Source organism: Anser cygnoides, chromosome 24 (assembly GCF_040182565.1).
Source record: "Anser cygnoides isolate HZ-2024a breed goose chromosome 24, Taihu_goose_T2T_genome, whole genome shotgun sequence".
Taxonomy (NCBI): Eukaryota; Metazoa; Chordata; class Aves; order Anseriformes; family Anatidae; genus Anser; species Anser cygnoides.
This window is the reverse complement of record NC_089896.1, coordinates 2,115,224-2,120,728: the sequence shown is the minus strand read 5'-3', so window position 1 is coordinate 2,120,728 and position 5,505 is coordinate 2,115,224. Positions and strand designations below refer to the sequence as shown.

The 5,505-nt window shown below is 52.3% G+C and overlaps 1 long non-coding RNA gene across 1 annotated transcript; it reads right to left on the bottom strand.

Annotated features, from left to right (window-relative positions):
- Positions 1-1,149: 1,149 nt before the first annotated feature.
- Positions 1,150-3,759, bottom strand: LOC136786894 (uncharacterized). Its single transcript, XR_010826446.1, has 3 exons — positions 3,440-3,759; positions 2,248-2,376; positions 1,150-1,601 (listed from the first exon to the last, which is right to left on the bottom strand). It is a non-coding gene; the product is annotated as an uncharacterized lncRNA (long non-coding RNA).
- Positions 3,760-5,505: the final 1,746 nt, after the last annotated feature.

Here is a 5,505-nt window from a genome sequence, read left to right as displayed (position 1 = left end):
CCAGGGGAGAGTCAGCAGTGCCGTGGCAGCATCAGTAAGCCTGAGCATCCCGTGGCGTAAAAGCCAGAGCCCAGGGGCAACGGGAAGAGGCAGAAAGCAGGATTCATCCCCGAGAAGCCTCTGACTTGTCTCGGTTCAAACCAACAGCCTGATGCCTCCAAGCCCTTTGCCTCCTGGGGTAGCTGCTCCACAGGTTGTTATCATATTTATTACCTGTCCTGCACCCTTCCTCCTGCCGGGCAGCCACGCGACCAGACTGCCTGTGCTACCATCCCAGCAGCCTAAGAGGGCTGGAAAACCGAGCATCTTCCCCATGCAGCCCCAAGGAGCCAAACCCAGACCCTTTCTCAAGCCTGGCACAGGACCCAGAGCCCCGGGGAGGTCGCAGGGGACCACCAGGGGCCAGGCAGGGCATCCACTGCTGCTTGGCATCCCCAGCGAAGGCAGTGAGGGGCCTGGGGACACCCTTTCCCCAAAACAGTGTTTCTGCCCTTCGCATAGAGCTGTGAAGGTGTGGGCGAGCATCTCCTCTGTCTCTCCCCCTCTCCGCTTTCACCTGTGGTCTCAGGGTTACTCACCAAGCCCACGAGCATTTTCAGACTTCTTTACCCTTGCTGCAGTGGGTCTAAGCTTGCTAGAGGCTTGTTTGAGCGGTTCGCTGTACCTGAGATACCCAGGTTTCTCTGTGCATATTTTACCTGCAGTAATTCAATGCTATCAACACATTTAGATTTTTACCTTAAATATTATATTCCCAACCTAAAGTCTGCAGGGGGAAGCACACACCTGACATGCTCTTAGTAAACAATATTCACACTCGGCAGCTACCCACCAAGAGGAATATGCTCTCCTGGATACCCTGGTGAGATAAAATAGACATTTTTCTATAAATTGGTGACCCGAGCTCACATTTATTCAGCTTAAATGTGGTATCAAGCTCTAGTGTGACTTTCATGCTAAAAATAATTGCGGTTTTCCAAATGTATTACAGAATTTCATAGGAGATGGAAGCCCAGGGAGGATTCCCAAAAACTGAATATAAGGCAGAAGAAATGAAAGAATAATTTAAAGCTTTCAAAATTAGATCATTTATTTTTTTTAATATTGTAAAATTCATAAAATCAATGATTCATGGAAATATTTGCCCAGCCATCAAGTCAGCTTTGTAACAGGGTAAATAATTGAGATGCATTTATTACATTATTTATTTGAAAATTCACAACATAAATAATTCAAATTCAGCTAATTATCTCAAAACTAAAGGCTAAAGGGAGACAACACGGTCCATTAGCCACGGCCAACTGGTGGGGTTTCGCTCCCCTTTACCAGGGGATGCACGAGGTCTTGGAGGGACACATCCATGCTCACGAGCCAGCCTCAGGGCTGGTGTTAGGGCAGGGAGCGAGGGGACAGGTGCTGGTGTCCCCACTGCTGGCACCGGTCCCCAGCCAGCTGCGGGGGTGAGCCAGGGGTGTGTTGGCACTCAGCACCACTCCGGATCAATTAGCTGCAGGATGAGTCGTGCTGGTGGAGCTGGGTGATTTGATGCCTCCATGGGTCGTGGCTTCTGCCTTTCTCCATGCCTGATGTGGCCACTGCACCTAGAATGGAATCACAGAATCATTTAGGTTGGGAAAGACCCCTAAAATCATCAAGTTAAACCAAAACGGGCCAGGTCCTCTGCATCGTAGCATCTCCCTGGAGCACCGTGGCGTGCCTGGAGACCTTTTCCTGCAGCCCAAGGGCTGCAAGCTGGTGGGAGACAAAGGGCTCACCTCCACTTTTCCTGCAAAAAGCAGGTTTTCTGGGCTCCCTGAGGGGGATAGCCAGCAGGCTAGAAAGCATCTAGGTGCAGTCTGCAGGAGAGGATGGGACCGACCAGAGCTTGCTGTCCTCTCCAGGGGCAGCAGGGACTGTGCCCCCCAGGAGCTCGCAGCCGCTTGCAACTTCATCAGAATGAAACATCCCCAAACACACACATTTTTCTTTATCAGAAAAAACATAACAACAAAAAAGTGAAGGATGTGTATTTTCCACCTAGCTCTACCAAGACTGTAGCCGTCATTAGCTGAATGCATGCTGCAAAATGCATTTATCACTGTCTGGAAACGTTGACTATGTAAAAATTTAAACACACGATTTTTTTTTTGTTTCCTCTTCTGATGCTAATTTTTGAAATACACAAGCTTCATTATTAAAAGTTCAGCCTCTCCCCTTCCTCCCTCCCATCTCCCTCCCTTTTCTAACCTACAAAAATCTGATGGATGCATGGCTGCTGCTTTCAAATCCTGAACTTCATCAGAAATCCTGGAACGAGCAGCTTCCTGCCATCAGATCTGCTCCACATCTTGGAAGAGGTTAGCGTCTGGGCTACAGCTGCAAACAAGAATCATAATATAAGATTATACCTCTGTTTTGTGAAACACCACACAAGCAAATGAAGACTTATGCACATGCTTTATATAAAGCGTGAATTTCTTATTATGCAGTGCCATTACCATAATTGTAGCAGCAGCAGATTTATTCTTAATCCTTGTTTGTTAGCGTGCAGTGGCGATGGGGATCCCACCTCGGGGTGCTGGGGCTGGGGGTGTCACCTCCGCCTGCGCCTGGCACCAGGGGCTTGGGGACGAGGGAAATAGGGACTGGATGAAGGCAGGGCAGGAGGAGGAGGTGGCACGAAGAGGAGAGCTTAGAGATGTGTTGTGGGCTGGAAGAGGGACTAGGAACCCCCTTTATCCATCAGTGACCCCCTTTACCTATCAGTGCCCCCCATCAGTGCCCACATGGAGAAGGGCTGGATGAGCCCTGGCTCTGCACTCTCCCCACCCCTCCTGTGCTCAGCCAATGGCTTCTCTGTTGGATCTCATAGGAGCAACATCTAAAACAATGGTCACAGCTGGTTTTGCCCCATTGGTGTCCGTTTCTCTGCTCGTCCCTTGTCACCATGCCTGGATGTGGCCATGGGCACCGTGCCTCCAGGCAGGGGGGACGCTGGGCTCCGCTCTTGCCTTCCCTTGGCACTGCGGGGGCTCACGTCTGCACTGCCCACGCTGGTGCCTGTGTCCCTGCCCGCAGCCTGGCAGAGCTTCTGAGGACCGCAGTGACCCCAGCGAGGGACCACAAGCTGCAGAGACCCCTTAGCTCCGTGCCCTGCCCACCTCAAACACCCACAGCCTGGCTCCATCACCTGGGCTTACTCCCACACCCAGTCCTGACCTTTGCTTGTGTCCTTGTGCGGGCTCAGCACCCTCCCTACAACACCCTGCTCGTTCCCCTGCACACCCAGGGGTTGTCCCCTGTGTCACGGGGACGCAGGGCAGGATGGAGCTGTGGGGATCCATGGAGCAGCCCGGATCTGCATTCTGCCATCACACGGCGCTGCCCACCCCTGTGCAGGGAAGAGGGAAGGCTTTGGAGGTATTTTCTTTGACAATACCTTTGAAATCTCTCCTCTGATCTGTATGCTGGGGCGTGCTCCATTCAGCACACATCCCCTTGTGCTGTCCTTTGCCAGAAGCCTCGTAGCCTCCCCGTCTCCTCGCACAGAGCTGCCTTTCAGCTCGAGCCCCGCTTTTGTTCCAGCCTTGCCTCTCCCCAGAGGAGTCATTAACTCCGAGCCTCGGCTGCTCTTGCCACCAGCCTGGCGTGACGGCTCCTATTTGGGAGAGCGGGCTCAGCTCTCAGCTCTGCGGCAGTCGCTCTTGGTGACTTTGGCTCTCCTTTTTGCATAAGCCAGTTATGTCCCTGGCTCGCCAGCCTCGCACAATGCTTCCATCTGGATGTAATCTGGACCTCGTGTCACCCCAGGAAGCGGAGAGGAAGCCACTGGTTCTGGCAGAGGGAGAGCAGAGTTATTGAGGACAGCTCGTCCGGGCTAAGCCATGGTGCTGTCCTCTGCCTGGGAGCTGTGAGAGCTGGCTCCTGGCTCCTGCCTTGCCCTGCAGCACGCTGAAGTCACTGCAGATGTGACCTCTCCCCATGCACCAGTGTGCGCACTCTGGACAGGGCGAGAGCCCACGCAAGGTCTCCTTTTCCTTGCAAAAACTCTCCTTTTTCAGGCAAGGGAGCTGCCCTGGTCCAGGGTGAGGGATGCAGCTGCAGGAAAAATAAAAACAGATGCAAGAGTCCCTGGGAGATGGCATCTGGGCAAGGGCATTTCTGCCGGAGAAGGCTGCTGTCCTGCAGCACCCCAGCAGTGTCCTGACCCAGCAGGAAGCATCTTTGCAGAGTGTGGGCTGCAGAAGGCTACAGAAGAGCCATAAGGCTTAGTTCTTAGTACACGGCATCTGGAGAAGACTTCTCCTCCTTGGTCCTCGTTCCTGGAGCCTTTTCCTCTGCAAGGAGGAGGAACAGAGCCCTTGCCTCTCCTCCAAGGATGCTGGGAGCTGGAAAGGTGCTGGGGGGAAGATGACTGCAGTTGTCCTTGCTGTGGGCTATAAATGGTTGCTGACCTCCCCGTTAACCTCCATCTATCCCACTAAGAGCTGCCTCTGCAGAGGTTATGGGAAGATAAAAGGAGCAGTGATTGTGCAGCTGATTTTAATGGCTCTGCCTGTGCCAGAGCCACCCACCAGCCCTGGCACAGGTCAGGGTCCTGCCCTTCCCCAACCGCCCTGGGGAAGGGCCACATCCAGCTCCCTGCTCCTTGCTGTGATCGGGAACCAGACTCACACCCTCCCCGTGCCTTGCTCCAGCCGCTCATTGAGGCTGAAACACCCTCCAGACCGTCAAACCTCCGTGCACTTGCAAGGGAAACCCTCTTCTCCATGCACTCCATCGCTCCCCGTCACTTGCTCTCACGAACACCATAAATACGCATCAATTATCTTGTCCAGGACAGCCATCTCGGGCAACTGTGGTTTTAATAAACTATAATGTTATGCAAATTGGAGCTGATGTGTGTTTCTCCCTTTGCATCTCGGAGACATTTGTGCATGCCGGCAGACACGGCGATATTGCGTTAGCTCCCTCGTTGCTGTGACACCGGCGTTTATAAAGTGTGATTTATTTGCCTCTTGTAGCATCAGCCAAGCATGTCTCATGCCCAAGCTCCCAAAGATGCTGCAAGGTTCCTTTTTTTTTTCTTTCTTCCAGCAGAAATGTGATACAGAGAAACCTCCCCCTTCCAAAAGAGGCTTGTCAATAGCTGATGGGGTTTTCGGCACAGGGAGGTCTCTGCTGCAGGCTTGGGACCTGAATTGCTGATGACTTTTCCTTCTGCTCTTTGTGCCACACCTGTGGTCACCAACATCAAGGGGTTTTCAAGAGGATTGCTATTTGCTCCTAAGCACAGGGAACCGAGTAATGCTGCTGAGCCCCCACGTCCTCGTAAAGATGCCTTCCTCTCACAGTACCAGCAAAGACACTAAACTGAATTTTCTAATTTTCTGGGCATAAATCTGATCGTGAAACTTTTTCCTAGAAGCAACATGACCAAAGACAAGTCATGGTTTACCAATTTATTAAAGGCAGCTTTAGGGTGATTAATATCAGCACAAAAAT